This window comes from Theobroma cacao, chromosome 2, assembly GCF_000208745.1.
Source record: "Theobroma cacao cultivar B97-61/B2 chromosome 2, Criollo_cocoa_genome_V2, whole genome shotgun sequence".
NCBI classification, from domain to species: Eukaryota; Viridiplantae; Streptophyta; class Magnoliopsida; order Malvales; family Malvaceae; genus Theobroma; species Theobroma cacao.
This window is the reverse complement of record NC_030851.1, coordinates 18,760,351-18,778,976: the sequence shown is the minus strand read 5'-3', so window position 1 is coordinate 18,778,976 and position 18,626 is coordinate 18,760,351.

The following is an 18,626-nucleotide window of genomic DNA, read 5'->3' as shown; positions in this document are numbered from 1 at the left end:
AAATATGATGAAAGGATCGAATTAGACTAAGATAATGTACACTAAAAGGTTAGTCAAATCATATTGACTCTCTTGACATTTGGGTGGTCATGATGTATTGTTAGATGTCGCTCATGATATATAAATATAAATATAAATTCTTCATTGAATTAATTTATATTTATTGCCAACATGTTGGGAACCTAATGGGTCACACACATAAGGTGAATTGTCGAAATTAATTTGAGTTCAATTGGATGTGATCTAATTGATTTTATAGAGGCTTAATCCAATTAAGTATCAGGCTAAATCAAATATGATTTGATGGAGTATTAAATAAAGGCCCAATTAGCCCAAGACATTTTATAATTCTTATTGGTTATAAAGTAGGTCAATTAACTCTATAAAAGAATCCCTTAGCCACCTCTTGTAGATAAGAGAGTTCTATTTTATTTTCTCATGTATTGAGATAGGATCATAGCCAAAAAGAGAGAAACACAAGCGAGCTCAAAGTTGAGAGTTTGCTAGTACAAACTTCAGCTTAGGGATTCAGACACTCTTAGTGAAGAGATTTCGGCAAATCACTATGTGAATCACCATTAGCGGTAGNTAGCCACCTCTTGAATATATAGAAGAGTTTTGTTTTTATTTTCTCTTGTGTTGAGATAGGATCATAGCCAAAAAGAGAGAAACACAAGCGAGCTCAAAGTTGAGAGTTTGCTAGCACAAACTTTGGCTTGGGGATTCACACACTCTTAACGAATAGATTTCGGCAAATCACTATGTGAATCACCATTAGCGGTAGGATAACTATGCTACTACGGTTTGATAAGTCCTAGTTGGTGTAAAAAAGTTAAAATGAAAAGCCAAGGAGAACTCCACCAAAGAAAGTAGACTTTCAAGTATGTCAAAATCTCTCTTGTGGTTTTTCTTTATTAGTTTCAATTAAAGTGATCTATGGCTTGGGGGATTAAAATTTTAGTAATATTCCGCTACGTATGAGTTGTCTTAGCATGATTTAAATCCCCAACAGTGGTATCAGAGCCTCCTTTAATTGATTTTATCTAGTTTTATGTTTAGTTGTTGAAGATTACAAAAACTGTTTTGTTTATATGTCGATTTGATGCAAAGTTTGAAAAAATTATTTAGAATAATTCTGAATTGATTTTTTCAAAACTAATTTATGTTTCAAAAAGGCCTTTAAAGTCTTGATTTATGGATTTACAATCTAGATTTAATAAGTCCTTAAAGATTTTATAGATTTGTTTTAAGAGAATCCAAATCTAAAAAATTTGGCAGCATAATGTGATCTGCTTTGGAAATTCTTTTGAGGGACTTAGAGAAGGAGTCTGTGCTTGATTTTTGGAGGGTAGAAGGTTAATGGGATGATCTCAACCTATGAAAATTTGGTTGGTGATCTGATGATGCTTTTACACAAACAGTTTGCTATAATTATATTATTGTATGACAAGGACATGCAAAATCATGGCAATATGTATTCCGAATTTGCTAAGGTTTTGACAGATTTTTTGCATGATGTTTTGGGCATGGGATGTTTCTGAATTGGTACCAAACTAGCAGCAAACAATGGAGTAAGGAGCTTCAAAGAATTTGGGACAGCGGTAGGATAACTATGCTACTACGGTTTGATAAGTCCTAGTTGGTGTAAAAAAGTTAAAACGAAAAGCCAAGGAGGACTCCACCAAAGAAAGTAGACTTTCAAGTATGTCAAAATTTCTTTTGTGGTTTTTCTAGATTAGTTTCAATTAAAGTGATCTATGGCTTTGGGGATTAAAATTTTAATAATATTTCACTGTGTATGAGTTGTCTTAGCATGATTAAATCCCCAACAATGGTATCAGAGCCTCCTTTAATTGATTTTATCTAGTTTTATGTTTAGTTGTTGAAGATTACAAAAACTGTTTTGTTTATATGTCAATTTTATGCAAAGTTTGAAAAATTATTTAGAATAATTCTGAATTGATTTTTTCAAAACTAATTTATGTTTCAAAAAGGCCTTTAAAGTCTTGATTTATGGATTTAAAACCTAGATATAATAAGTCCTTAAAGATTTTATAGATTTGTTTTAAGAGAATCCAAATCTAAAAAATTTGGCAGCATAATGTGATCTGCTTTGGAAATTTTTTTGAGGGACTTAGAGAAGGAGTTTGTACCTGATTTTTGGAGGGTAGAAGGTTAATGGGATGATCTCAACCTATGAAAATTTGGTTGGTGATCTGATGATGCTTTTACACAAACAGTTTGCTATAATTATATTATTGTATGACAAGGACATGCAAAATCATGGCAATATGTATTCCGAATTTGCTAAGGTTTTGACAGATTTTTTGCATGATGTTTTGGGCATGGGATGTTTCTGAATTGGTACCAAAATAGCAGCAAACAATGGAGTATGGAGCTTCAAAGAATTTGGGACAGCATAGGTGATGCAGACCAAATAAAATTACATTAGCTTGTGCTATTTCTTCTCTATATAATTAAGAGTTGTACTAATTTTGTTGTGACCTGAATTTAGACTCCTAATTGTAATGGAATATATCCTAAAGAGTTTAGGATTGCCCCAAATAAGATTCTAAAAACAAATTGGCAAAGAAATAAGACTCTTGGCGATAAATATTTAATTCTAGTTGGACTAAAATTGTAAAAATTAAGGACAGCAAGGATTAAATTTTCCAATAAGATTAGAAAGCCTAATTAGATTAGGATTCCTTTAAATATTAAATTTGTAATATGATTAGAACTCCTATTAAGAATAAGGGTCAGATTTAAATTCATAGTCCTAAATGGTTTAGGATTACAAAGTCTATGCTTAATTTAATTCCTAGTAAGACTAGGACTTTTAAATTGGCGCACGACATTTAATGGGACTTGGACATCAAATTATTTAGATTAATCTCTTCAAAGGTTGAGTAATATTATTGCCAAATGACATATGAGATCTTCAATTTGAATTAAACATAAGTTTTATATGTTCATTATATGATTATGAATGTATGAGGCTGATTATGGACTTAGACCACTATAATGTGTTATGGATGGTTATGGTTAAATGTATTTGGTATTTATTTTATAAATAGGGAGTGTGTGCCCCGCCTTTCCTTTATTTTATTTAGGAGTTGTAAAATTCTCTTCTCATCTTACTCCCCTCAAATGTAACTTAAGGTTTCTTTACATATATGTAATAAGAATTTATAGGATTAGATTAGGAAAAAAATTTTGTAATTCCAAGAATGAAGGACAAAGGCTCCAAAGAGACAAGATATGGTGATATTTGTATGTAATCCCTTAGGATTTGACCAACTAATTTCCTTCGATGGCTCAAGGAAATTAGATTAGATAAAAGTCCATAATCATCCTAGTAGTATGCATGTGATAGATTTATTTTATGCAATATTATAAATGCTATGCATGCCAAATTTGATGAGACCTAAATAACAAGATAAAAGCAACAACAAAAATCCCTCATTAAAATATTGAGTCACATGCTTCACATGATTAAGTTGCCTTCCACCATATAACAAGATAACTAGGCTACCCTTTTAATTAGAGACTTATTGAGTCACTTATGGTCAAACTTTTACACGGGCACGTTTGAGTTATTAGTGGGTTTTACTCAACTAAAACTCTGAGGTTCGGATGTGTCACACTTGACCAGATGGTCTAAGAGGTAGGGTTAGGTGAAATGCATATGATGCATTTAGACAATGAGTTGTCACCTAACTGATCTGGGAGTTGCATGTGGATGTAATTGATAAGCTACGTTATCTACCCAATTAGGCTTATTGTGATTTGTTGAGTCACTCAAGGTTGCAATAATTCGAAAGGGGTTCCAGCCCACTAGAAATACCTAGTAGAGATTTTCGTATAATAATGAGGGCTATTATTACGAAAAATTAGTGGGAGAATCAATGTAAGATTTAATACCTCGTCTTAAATTGATTTATAACATGAAAGACTAATACAAATACTTTTGCTATATTTATAGGTTTTTAGAATGTGTATAATAATAATTGCTACTTTGCTTGGCAGACTTGATGCCATCAGCCTAAAATGTTCAGACTGGTATATCACTTTGAGAAAAGTTCTCAATAAATGGAAGGGTGCAATCTTGACAAGTAAAGAGATAACTTTAAATATGATTGAGCTTAATCTTTCTACTACTAATCCTAAATCTTGGATAATAGATTCAGGATGTGGATCACATTTATGTACTGGCATAAAGGCTTTAAAGAATAGTAGAAGGCTTGGTAAACATGAGGTAGTCCTAAGAGTGGGTAATGGTGCAAAAATTGCAGCAGTTGCCGTTGGGACTTGTGATCTTATTTTACCATCGGGCTTAGTGTTGGAGCTAAAAGAGTGCTATTGTGTACCAGCATTAACTAGAAACATCATTTCGGTTTCATACCTAGCTAAGAATGATGATTTCGAATTTCGTATGAAGGGCAATTGTTGCACCGTCATTCTAAATGATATATTTTATGGATCTGCAACATGTCATTGAGGACTTTATGTTATGGATCTTGATAGCCCAATGCTTAATATAGATGTCAAGAAAGCTAGAAAAGATAATCTAAATCAAACCCACATCTGGCATTGTGGACTTGGTCATATCAATGAGACAAGGATAACAAAGTTACATAAACGAGGTTCTTTAGATCCATTTGATTATGAATCATATGGAGCTTGTGAATGTTGTCTCCTTGGTAAGATGACTAAGACTTTTTTTATTGGAAAGGCTGAAAGAGTAAGTGTGCTCTTAGGGCTAATACATTCGAATGTATGTGGACCCTTAAACACACTAGCTAGAGGAGGTTATTCGTATTTCATTACGTTTACAGATGACCATTCTAGATTTGGTTATGTATACCTAATGAAGTACAAATCTGAAGCTTTTGAAAAGTTCAAAGAGTTTAAGGCTAAAGTTGAGAAACAAATTGGGAAGAGTATTCTCACTCTTAGATTGGATCGAGGAGGAGAATATCTTAGTCAGGAGTTTTTGGATTATCTAACGAAACATAGGATTCTATCACAATGGACTCCACATAGAACTCCACAACACAATGGAGTGTCTGAGAGGAGAAATCGAACCTTGTTGGACGTGGTTCGTTCCATGATGAGTAGGGTAGACCTTTCGATATCCTTTTGGGGATATGCCCTAAAAACTGCATACTACCTTCTTAACAAGGTTCCAACCAAATCGGTTGATAAGACACCATATGAGATGTGGTATGGCAAAAGGCCAAACTTGTCTTATACAAGGATTTGAGGATGTACGGCTTATGTGAAGCATGCATCATCTGATAAGCTTGGAGCTAGATCAGACAATTGCAAGTTTGTAGGGTATCCTAAACAAACTATTGGATACTATTTTTACAATCCCACTGAGCAAAAAGTGTTTGTCTCGAAACATGCCACTTTCTTGGAAAAAGAATTTTTACTTGAAGGGATTAGTGGGAGTAAAATAATTCTTGAAGAGGTTCAAGAACCACAAACTGACATCCTTTTGGGACCTGAGTCGACGGTTGAAGCATTGGATGCTTAAACCAATACTCAAGAAACACAAGTACTCTGTAGATCTACGAGATAGAGACAACTTCCAAAGAGATATAGATTTATGATGGAAAGAGATGCTATGCCAATTGACAAAAAGCGTACTAATTATGAGGAAGCAATATCTGATATTGATTCTGATAAGTGGCTGGAGGCCATGAAATCCAAGATGGATGCCATGCATGTCAACCAAGTATGGACTTTGGTTGATGCACCTAAAGGGTAAAACCTATAGGATGCATATGGGTACTTAAGAGAAAAACTAACATGGATGGTAATGTACAAACAAACAAGGCTAAGTTGGTTGCTAAAGGTTACATCGAAGTTAAAGGAATCGATTATGAGGAAACCTTCTCACCTGTGGCCATGATTAAATCCATTAGGGTTTTGCTTGCTATTGCTGCATATTATGATTATGAGATATGGCAGACAGATGTAAAAACAACATTCCTTAATGAGAATTTGCAAGAGGAAGTGTATATGACACAACCTAAAGGTTTTACATCCAAGGAGAATCAGCATAAAGTATGCAAACTCCAAAAGTCCATTTACGGGCTAAAGCAAGCATCTAGGAGTTGGAACATCAAATTTGATGAAACTATTAAAGAATATGATTTCGTCAAGAATCTTGATGATCCATGTGTTTACAAAAAGGTAAATGGACAAAAAGTTGTACTTTTAGTACTTTATGTTGATGATATGCAATTAATAGGAAATGATATACCGATGCTACAGACTGTCAAAATCTGGCTATCCAAACAATTCTCCATGAAGGATTTAGGAGAAGCAGCCTATATTCTGGGAATAAGGATCTATAAAGATAGATCAAAGAGGCTGTTAGGATTGTCTCAATCCACTTATATAGACAAGGTGCTAAAGAGGTTTAGCATGATCGAGTCCAAAAAGAGACACTTGCCTATGTCACATGGCATTCATCTCTTAAAAGATATGTGTCCAAAGACACAAGATGAGAGGATAAGGATGGATAGGATACCGTATGCATCAGTTATAGGATCCATCATGTATATCATGTTATGTACTAGACCAGATGTGGTGCATGCTCTAAGTGTAATGAGCAAATACTAATAAAATCTAGGTGAAAATCACTAGATTGCTATGAAAAATATCCTTAAGTACTTACAAAGAACTAAGGATGTCTTCTTGGTCTATGGAGGGGCTGAACTCCAAGTTAAAGGATATGGAGATGCTGCACTCCAATCTGATAAGGATGACAACAAATTGCAAAGTGGATTTATATTTACCTTAAATGGTAGTGCTATTAGCTAAAAAAGTTCCAAGCAAGCAACAATTGCAGATTTTACAACCGAGGCTGAATACATCTCCGCGTTTGATGAAGCGAAAGAGGGAGTTTGGATCAAGAAGTTCGTAACTGAACTTGGTGTGGTTCCTATCATTGTTGATATTGTAACTATATACTGTGACAACAATGGAGCCATTATGCAAGCAAAAGAACCGAGGCCTCATCAACGATCCAAACATGTATTGCAACATTATCACTTGATCAGAGATATCATTGGAATAGGTGATATTAATATAAAGAGAGTGCTCACAGAGGACAACTTAGCTGACCTTCTCACTAAAAATCTATCCCAGCAGAAACATGATCGCCACTTGGAGATTTTTGGTATTAGATACATGGGCGATTGGCTTTAGTGCTAGTGGGAGATTGTTAGTTTAAACCCTACAAGCCAATCAATTTTATGCTTGTTAAACACTATATTAATTAGACATATTTCATGTTGAATACATTGTGGACATTTTATATAATGTATGAGGTATTTATAAAAAGTTATGAGAGATTTATGTAGCTAAAGCCTTTGGAACATAATGGCCTTGCAAAGAAATTATAAAGGTTATAATTATGAGATTCTTCTGCATCAAAGCCTTGTTCCTAAATATGTTCCTGGTCATTATATTGTCATGAATAAGGGCATTGACAATGCTTAAAGGCTAATACATGCTAAGCCTCCTTACTTTAGAAGTAAGCGATTGATCTCATAAGTTGAAGTATGTGAGATACTTGAAAATAGTATGTGGGTGCTTGTTAAGGAACAAGTTCACTGAACATGACCCGCTATGAGAGTTTCATTTGGTATTTCACTCAAGTGTCTATGGAAATACTCTCATGTGTCAGTAGTGTAAGTAATCCTTAGACTTGTGATACCAGGTCATCTTATATGTGAATTGTCATGCTTTGATTTTGCCTCTACGGGTTTGAAGATGACCGGATGCTTAAGTAGGGTGTTTTTGGGTATGGCATGAAGCATGTGGAGATGAATGAGTAGTCCAGAAAGGATTCATCATCCCAAGTGATTTGAAGGGGACATATCTCATTTGCTTCTGCCTTATATTGATTAAAAGTCCTTGGGCAAAGCAATCTTGATAGGTCAATATAGAAGTTGCAAGACTAATATGGATATGTTAAAAAGTAGACACCGAGCCAGGCTTTCTATCTATCCAGGATGTATGATGAAAGAATCGAATTACACTATGATACTGTACACTGAAAGGTTAGTCAAATCATATTGACTCTCCTGACATTTGAGTGGTCATGATGTATTGCTAGATGCCGCTCATGATCTATAAATATAAATATAAATTCTTAATTGAATTAATTTATATTTATTGCCAACATGTTGAGAACCTAATAGGTCACACACAAAAGGTGAATTGTCAAAATTAATTTGAGTTCAATTGGATGTGATCTAATTGATTTTATAGAGGCTTAATCCAATTAGCATTGGGCTAAATCAAATATGATTTGATGGAGTATTAAATAAAGGCACAATTAGCCCAAGACATGTTATAATTCTTATTGGTTATAATGTAGGTCAATTAACTCTATAAAAGAATCCCTTAGCTGCCTTTTGTAGATAGAAGAGTTCTATTTTATTTTCTCATGTGTTGAGATAGGATCATAGCCAAAAAGAAAGAAACACAAGGGAGCTCAAAGTTGAAAGTTTGCTAGCACAAACTTCGGCTTAGGGATTCACACATTCTTAGTGAAGAGATTTCGGCAAATCACTGTGTGGAACACCATTAAAGGAAGGACAACTGTGCTGCTGTGGTTTGATAAGTCCTAGTTGGTGTACAAAAGTTAAAACGAAAAGCCAAGGAGGACTCCACCAAAGAAAGGAGACTTTCAGGTATGCCAAAATTTCTTTTATGGTTTTTCTAGATTAGTTTCAATTAAAGTGATCCATGGCTTGAGGATTAAAATTTTAATAATATTTTGCTGCGTATAAGTTGTCTTAGCATGATTTAAATCCCCAAGATAAACAAATGAAGCCTTTTAAAGGATCAAACAAAACCCCTTTAACTTTTACTTGGAGGTATAACCAACACAATAGTTGATTCTAAAGAACCACAAACTAAAAACCTTTAGAAAGTTGATAAAGAAACTTAGGTTTAAAAAGGTGAGAGCTTTCACAAAAATATGAATGATCAAGGAAGGTCTAAGTTCAAAAAAGATCAACTAAAGGATAAAAATATGAACTTTAAGCTCTTTGTTTGCTTAAAGGTGGGAGCTTTCTACTCACAACTATTTCTTTTGTTTTTGTTGCTATTTTCATCTTCAAGGATGATTCAAAATCCTTTTCTCTTTTTACTTCAACATCCTCAAGATGGATATTTATAGGCTTTGAGATTTTCTGCCCGTTGGAGTGAGTTTTGAGTCATTTCTTGTACATTCTAACCAACTTGCAAAAATCTGTTGTATCTGTACAATTGAGTCTTTGTTGTTGAGTTGTCGGTTCTTCGCAAAGTCTGTAGCTTTCTGTCTATGAAGAATCGATTCTTCTATTCTAAGGTGTCAGTTCTTCTACAATTGTGCTTAAATACGACACCTTTATAATCTTGGAGAATCATATCTTTTGCCTTAAGGTGTCAGTTTTTCACTGTGGTTTGGGAGCAAAAATTTAAATTCAAGCTTGATTTTTTGCCACACCACTTTTGTCTAGTTGTGCCATGCCTTTCTTGGTCACCAACTTTCTGATTTGAACTTTTGGTGCTTCAAAATTTGACTTTTTCTTTGTGTAGAATCAATTCATTCTTCCTTACTTTTCTTTTTCTACATTATGTCTCTCTAAAATCGATTCTTTGTCTTTGAGGTGTTAGTTTTTCGCAAGGTTTATGGTTTCTGCCTTCCAAGAATCGACTTCTTCTTTTCTCATAGTCGATTCTTCACTATTTATATTTACTTGAGGACTGACTTCTTCTTTTCCAAAATCGATTCTTCTTGTAATGAAAGAAATAGATTTTGCTTGTTTTTCATTTAAGAATCAAGTCATTCTTTTTGAAACCATGATTCTTAGATTGGCACATTTAATTTTGAAAAATAAGAGACCTTTGAGAAAATTAAGAAATATTTCTTTAAGTTCAAGAGCATGATCATCCATATTAAAAATATATTCAAACAATCAAAGTATTTCAATCTAATTTTTCTTTAGGTTTAGCTTTAACAATCCTTTGAGGATTTTCTTTATACTCAAAAATATCTTTTCACTTTCAAAGCTCTTTAAGCTCAATTAATTTTTTTCATGTTAAAATAAGAATAAAGCTAACAATCTCTCCCTTTTCAATATGGCAAAATTAAGAATTAAATTTGCTCATTGAATAAAACTCCCCTTGAAAATATGCTCACTTTTTCAAAATATTTTTCTCAAGTAATGCTCCCCCTCAATTTGTGCTTTTTCAAAGTGATTTACATTTAAGTTTGAAAGCATTTTTGAAAAATCTAGCTATTATGAATGAAAAGTTAAGTGCAAATTTAATCATTATATTTCACCCCCTTTTTGTTATTTCAAAAAGGTTTACAAAATATAGTATAAGAATAAAGGAAGAAAAACTCATAGAAAGATAGAGCATTAGTAGCACAAGTTAAGTATAATTATCAATCAATATAGAAAAGTTGCACCCGAGCATTTGGCTCATTGGTTGGTGTATAATCCCCCTACCTAAAGAGCAAGGTTCAAATCCTCCCTCCCCTAATTATAAAAAAAAAATCAACATAGAGAAGTTTATAATAAGTAAGTTCAATCAATCATAAATCAACACAAAGGACCACAAAGAAGGAGATGTTTCATTAAACAAGAAGTATGCAAAAGATCATTTCAAAACAAATTGTATGCAAATGTTATGTAATGCAACTTTCTAGGAGTTTTTGAATATGAATTTGAGTCAAAGTTTAGGATAAATTATGACTTTTCAAGATAGTCGTATAGAATTTTATGATTTTGGGACAATTGCTTTTGATTTCTACAGATTGGAACCATTGTGATTCAAAGTTTAGTTAAATGTTTGTCAAGTTGGATGAAGGAAGCAGTACAATGATCAACCATCTATTTGAATCTTTGAATTAGTTCTCCATTATTGCATCAGTCTTTTTGTTGATTTTATCAAACTGATCTAGCTAGCTTATTTCTTGATTATCCATTTCAACACAAAAGAAGTGATGTGCATATTCAAGCATGTATTCCATACTAGGTAGTCCACATAGGCCTTCATCTACCCTTAGAGGAGGCTCATAAGGAAATGATGGATCCATTGGTAGCTCAAATATCTTGAATTTTGATTTAGAGTGGACTTCGATAAACTTTTCTTTTAGACATTCTACTTTAATAGATTATTTTTTTTAACCTCTTGCTTGTGTTTCTTTCCCTTTAACTTTATCTTTTAGTTGAATATTCTTCGTTATCCATTCATTCCTAACAACATCATATTTAAAGCCAAGTTTTCTAGTTGCTCCTTGATCAAGATTGTTGACTTTCTTAGCCATTATTAGCTTGTCCAATGAAGTATTAACCTTCATATTGTCTACAATCTTTGAGATGGCCATTCCATAAGGCAAATTGTTTCTTCCATTCATAGCTATTGACTCCATATCTTTGCAAATGAACTATGATAGATCGATTAGAGTACACTTCTTGATATGATGCATGAATTACATGTCTTCAGTTGTCACTGTATTGCTTTTGTGGTTGAATGGTCTAATGTTTATCTGACTATTAAGTGCAAAATTTTGTCATTTACACTAAGTCTTGTTGTGCTTCTTGGATTCTTCACTGATGTGACTGGACCAATTAAGAATTCAACTTTTAGCTTATCTTCGAGGATTTTGTTTTCTTCATTTATCTCATCTATAGAATCACTTTTGATGGTTTTCAACTTTAACATTTTTTGTAGTAGTGTTGGTGCGATGATGATCACCTTTCCATTAACCAATGTAACAAATAAATCATTGTGGTCCTTCATGTTTTCATCATTATCTCCTTGATACATAGTGGTTGCATTTGTATAAAAGACTTGAACTAATTTCTGATAGATTAGTCTTTTTAGACATAAATATTCACACCACCCCATTTTCCTCAAATTTTCAATATACAATAGTTTAAATTCTTTCTCAAATCATTTCAAGTCTATGGTTTTTCCATGAATTACCTTTGTTTTGGAGTAGTCCTCATCAAATATCTTCCTTTCTCTTTTGTTTGTAAAGTTGATATTGAACAGAATAGTTTCTCAAATCTCATTGTTTTCGAAAGTGTTGCTGAAGCTTTTCCTTTTCTTTCTCTTGACCTTTTTGAAGCCATTTCCTCTAAAGGTTTAAAGGTTTTGAGAAAGGGGGTGTTGATTCTTTCATATAGATAACAAATTCTACTATTGATAACTTGTATTTGCAAATGGGTCAATTAGAGTTCAAACAGATTTAAAATGGAAAAGCTTTAGGGAAAAGTTTTAGTCTTTTGATTCTTAAAGAAAAGGCTTTTGGTAGAAAGAAAATTTCTTGAGAGAAATAAGATTGGGAGATTTTTGCTTTTGAAGAGTTTATTAAAATTGAAATATCTAATTTTTTAGATTTAAGTAGTTTCCCAACTTAACGCGCCAAAGTCGATTCTTAAATGATAAGAATCGATTCTTTGTGCTCTAGTTTTTCAAGACTTTTTGAGGTTCTTCTTGAGAATTGATTCGTAGAATTTAAGAAGTTGATTTTTTGAATTCCTGAAGTATTCTGGAAAACATGTTGTGTTTGCATAATCGATTCTATTAAAATCAAAAGTCGATTCTTAACCTTCGTAAACTTTAAAAATAAAGGATTTTTTATCCGAATCAAATGCAAGAAATCTTCCATGTAGAATCAAGTTTGGTGCCAACACCTTTGGGTTTTGAATTTGAAGGAGCAAATTGTAAAGGATGAAAAGTTGAAAGGTCAAATGGTAAATAAAGAAAAATTTTAGGACTTATGTGCAATTTTACTATTTTAAGTTGAGTGGAAATTAAGTAACCAAGGAGAAATTAGATTATGTGGGAGGATGGAATATGCATGTAACAAATACTATTACATGCAAAGATATGCATGGAAGGATACCCTTGTAGTGGGGAACATGTGGGACCCCCACCATGTGACAAATAAAATGGTATAAGACAAAATAAATAGGATAATACATGTATGTGGATTTTTAAGTTAAAGAATGCATGGAAGATTTATGCATGGTGGACACTTGGTGGCAATATTAAACTAAATGAAAGAACATTTCATAAATTGAAATTTGATCCTTCAACTTGTTCATAATTATAGCTTTACCTCTTTACTTTTCATTATTTGCAATTCCACCCCTCAACTTCTAATTCTTTTTAATTAGGTACTCCCATCATTCCTTTAATTCTAATTTCCTTCTATTTTCCTGTCACAGCCCAAATACCGAGCCATGATCGACACATGGGCCCAATGGGCATAGCCCACTAAGCCCAATCAAACCTTTTTATGCAAACCCGATCATCATTCCCAAACATCATTTCTAAACCACATATTGAAATTCTGAACTAAAAATATTTCAGTAATATTCTATAGTGACATAAAACTCACAATTTTACTATGTCCAAATAATGTCACCCGTTTGCCAACTCATAGTGGCATCAGTAATCAAATATACATAATTGACTTATAATATGGATCCTAGCGGATTACATTACATATACGTATTCACAGGTAACAGACCCTTGACCGTCAGCGGAGTGACCGTGGGTGAAGGTACAACTACTGAGATGCCGTAGTACCTACCAAGAAGGTGAGCATACGTGGACAACTCAATCTAGGTCCCAACTGCCTCCAATTCTAAAAACATGAAGTTTAAAAACGTGAGTATAAAGCTTAGTGAGTGAACATAAGAAGGGAACAAGCAATCGATACAAGGAATTTGGAAATCATGATGCACTTGTTTCAAAAACAATGCAATTGATTTAATTTCTTACTAAAAACCCCTCATTTCAAACTTTGATCAATAACCTCATAGTGTTGCAAAAACCCATGATCAATCCATGAAGTTAAATGGGTGAAAAATATGTCAAAATCAAGCAAGGTAGAAAGCATGGCAGCAAGTTTCTCGCTGCAGCGAGAAACAGTCTTAGTTTGCATATGTTTCAGTTTTTCTATTATATCTCCCACTAAAGAAGTCAAATTGACCTGATTTTTTGACCATTAGAAAGATGAGAGGTAGGGATACAACTTTTATGTTTACCACTTTTCCCAGTTCTGACGGGAAGGTGGTCAAAATATTTATTGAAGTGAAAGTACTGCACCAAAACTTGAGAGTTTCTCGCTGCAACGATATTTATTCTCGCTACAGCGAGAATCAGGCCAGTGTGACCCCCAAAACCCGAGAGTTTCTCGCTGCAGCGAAAATGAATCTCACTGCAGTGAGAAACAGAGCATTTTAATTGAAATGGGTCTTGTTACATTAAAAGCCATTTTCTTGTTGAAATGAAAAGCAGTTTGAGAGCAATTAACAATGCCAACTTGCAACACAATCACAAATATTTTCATAACTTTCTATAAATCACACATATATATATACATATGCATTCATCATCATGTGTGCACTCCCTACTCGCACAGTTCAACATCATCATGTGTGCACTCCCTACTTGCACACTTCAACATCCTCACACATCATTATTCATCAATGCACAATGTATATTCATATACATACATACCAACATAATATAGGAGCACATGGATTCATCCTTTTACACATTTCACATTTTCACAAGATCAAAGCATTTTATCAAGGGCTTGTTCCCTGGCACACATTTTTAAACAAAGGTTGGATAAAATCATTCAAATGTTTCATTCAAATACATTTACATCTCCCAAAGCAAATTTTGAAATGCAAGTTCACTCACCGGTCTTGTTGATTCTTTTGCTTGACTCTAACCTCAACTAATACTCCAAATGGACATGTGAGGCCTTGTTGGAACCTATACACACACAACATCACAACCAACCCAAAATGGCATTAATATAATCCAAAAGCTCTTTTCTAATCAAGTTCCACTAATTATTCTTAACTAGCTTCCAATTGCCATTAAATGGCTAGTTATTCACACTACTCTAGTCATCTTAAGAGTGAATAAACAACCTCAATGCTAAAACACTCATAAACCTCATTGTTACCCATTATCAACAACTAAAGAAATTTAACCCTAACTTATACTCACCTTGATGGTCTTTGTAGTTGAATTATTTTTCAAAATTCTTCAAGCTAACAAGGGAAATCACTCTCCTCTCTGCATATCCAGCTAGTGAGAGGAAGATGAAAGTAAGACTTTTTAAGGGTTTTAAGGTGAGAGAGTGAAAGAGCACAAAAGGTTTCATGAAAAAGTGCTCAAAAGCATGAAATTGAAGCTAGAGAGAGAAAGTTATGGAAGCTTTAAGGGAGGCTCCCATGGAGATGAAGAAACGTGAGAGGGGGAAGGAAGAAGAAATGGTTGGAAGCTACTGGAAATTGCTAGAGCTTTAGATATTTATATCTAAAGTTTATCCATTTCTCACATAAATTACCAAAATGCCCTTAACATGGTGACTTTGTCTTCCTCTCATCCTTTGTGCAACCTTTTACTCTTTTGACACAAGGGCAAGGTCTGTAAAAGTCTAGAAATACTTGGATTCACGAAAACATAAAAATTTAGACTCGAGATGAAAAATGACCATTTTGCCCTTATCGTGGAAATTATCATTATTTTTATCTTCTTCATTTATTTACCATCATAAACATCATTTATTCATTCCTTAGGCCTATGTAGACCTTAATAGCATAAAAAAAACCCACTCATAAGAGCTCACCAAGAGAAATTACGAAATTACCCTTGGTCCGCATTATTGTGTCTACTTCTAGTTATGTGTCTATGGAGATCGAGATTTCACAAGTTCACTTCTGAATTACCCCTTTTAACTCGGTAATTAACCTCAATTGGCATTCGTAAACTTTATTAGCCACCGTATCGTAATACGGGGTACTACATTTCCTTTCTTTACACTTGTACAAATAAAATATCAAATTCATACTTCACGAAGGTGTCACCATAATATTTAAATATACACTTACCCTCTCTTACTTATTTAATAAAGGCACGTGAGCCCCACTAACATCATTTTTCTTCGAAATTGTTTCTTACTTATTCTCCCTCACTTAGATTAGTCATATAGTCCTCTTTCATGACTAATTTCAACAATAGATAAAATATTAATATTTTATTAATAAACTATTATTTCATTCTAAAATTCTCCACTTATCTCCTTGGGTCCCAAAGTGTCTCACTTTGTCCTGGTTCACTTCCAAATTGCCTTTTAACTCGCTAATTCATTCTCAATAAAATATTATTATTTTATTATTTTAATATTATTTTCTTGTTCATGAAATTTTATTTCAAAATATTCCTTCCACCCATCACCATTCTTTGGCACTTAAATTAACGTCAATTGACCCTTCGTCTTGTCGATAGGGTTTTATTGACTTCTATACGAGGGTATGGGCTGTTGCAATTTACTTATTCAGTTATGTTTTTAATGCTTTCAATTGCCTGATCAACAATTAACTAATTTGTGAATCTAATCGAGACTTGGTAGAGAGATTTTAGGTTGGACTAAGTTTTAAATAGTGTACATTCACATCACCTAGGTGATCTGATCCACGGTTTGGGTAGACATACGTCAATTTCCATACATATCCAAATTAGGACACTAGCTTAATGAATCTTATTTAATTGATTCTTATAGAAATGTAATGACCCAACTAAGCTAGGTATTTGTGTAAGCATCTCGATGGAGACTTGGACATAACTTTGGACTCTAGGTTTGTAAAACCACCCATGAATGTAAATAATAAGAGAAGCTGGTATCAGATGAAGTGTTGAATGATCCCATCATCCTAGGTTTTAGTCTATTGCCTTTCTCAAATAATTTTAATTTCTGTTAGTTAATTTAGTGTTTGCTTTAATTTAGTTTTAATTAATTTTTAAAAAATTTTAATTACTTGAATAAGATTAATTTTTCATAATTTTAGTACTTACTGAAGATTTAGGAACAAATCTATATGGGAACAAAGCTATATTTCATCACTATATTACTTGTTTGTAATAACATTCACTTATGTGAGAAATCGACAACAAGTTTTTTGTGTCGTTGCTAGGGATTTGTTTTCCTATTTATTTGCTATTATTAAAATTCAACAGATTAGTCTTAATTGAAATTTTTCTTCTTTGTTTTCAAGTTTGTTTCGTTGTTGTATGAAAAGAGAAAAAAGCTTGAAAATTATACCGTTTGATCTAGAGATTAAGAGAACGTTCTGAAGACTTTAACATGAAAATCAACAAGGTTTTGCTCAAAAAAATGCAATGGCTGATCTGCAGGATGTGTGGCAAATTGAAGAGCGAGTAGCAGCTAAAATCGTTGCTTAAGGGATTATGTTGTTCCATTAGTGCAAGGAATTCCATCGAGCATTTGAAGGGTGACTATTCAAGCCAACAATTTCGAGATCAAGTCGACGATCATCACCATGATTCAAACCTTAGTCCAATTTGAGGTCTTGCAAATGACGATCCAAATTACCATATTTCAAACTTCTTGGAGATATGTGATACTTTTAAACGCAATGTTGTCATAGATGATGTAATTCATTTGAGGCTCTTCCCTTTTTCATTGAGGGATAAAGCTAAAGCATAGTCGAATGCACTCCTTATTGGATCAATAACAATATGGGATGATTTTGCTCATAAGTTTCTTGCTAAGTTCTTTCCTCCAACCAAGACAGCAAAAATGAGGAATGATATCACATCATTAATGCAGCAAGATTTTGAATCGTTGTACAAGGCTTCAGAAAGATACAAAGAATTACTTTAGCATTGTCCTCATCATGGTCTTCCAAAGTAGCTTCAAGTGCAGACATTCTACAATGGCTGACTAGTCATGTTCGAACCACCATAGATGCTACTACGGAAGGAGCTTTAATGGCTAAATATATTGACGAGGCATACGATTTGTTGAAGGAGATGGCTGCAAAAAACTACTAATGGCCAATAGAGCGATCAATGCATAAGAGAGTAGTTAGACTGCATGATGTAGATGCCATTTCGGTAGTATTCACACAAGTAGTAGTTTCAACTAAAACACTCGAATTTTTTGCTACTAACTCCATTCAAATGCTGGGATTCGACCTCATACTCAAATATAAAAAATAATCAATAAATTAAAATTATAACGTAGGGAAAAAATAAACTAGTATTTAATCAGAGAAACAACCGAATCTTATAGGATCAATGTTTGTGTTTTTCATGTAACTTTCAAATTAATTATGAACACTCATTAGTTTAAGAGTTACATACCTTACTCTAGATATCGTAAGAAGAGTCAATTAAATCCAAAGTCTTTGCTTCTTCACATTTAGGATTTCTTAAATCTTCAGCCACCCAAGTGTTTGGCCTCTAACAGTAATCCACACAATGACCGAATAAGACATTCTCAAAGGTAGGAGTTTTACTTGTGCTAGCAAGTTTTGTTTCTAAAACAAAAAAATAAAAAATTCTTATCGAATCTTATTTTTGTCAAACAAAGAAAATTATTTTTCTTTTCTTATTTTATGAAACAACTGAGAAGTGGTTGAAGGCTTCGAGTTTTAGTTTGCTAACATAACATATTTATATAGCCAAACTAATTTGTAACCCTAAATATAACAATTGCATTTTAATTTAATTAAGTCTTTATGAACTTAATTAATTTCTCACTT